The sequence below is a fragment of the Lupinus angustifolius genome, unplaced genomic scaffold (genome assembly GCF_001865875.1).
Source record: "Lupinus angustifolius cultivar Tanjil unplaced genomic scaffold, LupAngTanjil_v1.0 Scaffold_526, whole genome shotgun sequence".
NCBI classification, from domain to species: domain Eukaryota; kingdom Viridiplantae; phylum Streptophyta; class Magnoliopsida; order Fabales; family Fabaceae; genus Lupinus; species Lupinus angustifolius.
Window position 1 is genome coordinate 127,994 of NW_017727881.1, and position 372 is coordinate 128,365.

Sequence of the window (372 nt, forward strand, 5' to 3'; positions counted from 1 at the left end):
CCATCTTTGCCCTCACCCTCATCCTATCCTCATCCTCAACCTATCCTCCTCCTCATCCTCATCCTCATCCTCATCCTATCCTCCTCCTCATCCTCATCCTCATCCTCATCTTCCTCCTCCTCCTCCAACTCCTCATCATATCCTCTACCTCATCCTATCCTCATCCTCCTCTTCCTCCTCCTCCTCATCCTCATCCTCATCCTATCCTCCACCTCATCCTCATCTTATGCTCATCCTCATCCTACCCTCCTTTTCATCCTCATCCTCTTCCTTATCCTATCCTCGTCCTCATCCTCATCCCCCCCATCTTCATCCTACCCTCCTCTTCATCCTCATCCTAATCCTCATCCTCAATCTATCCTCATCCTCATC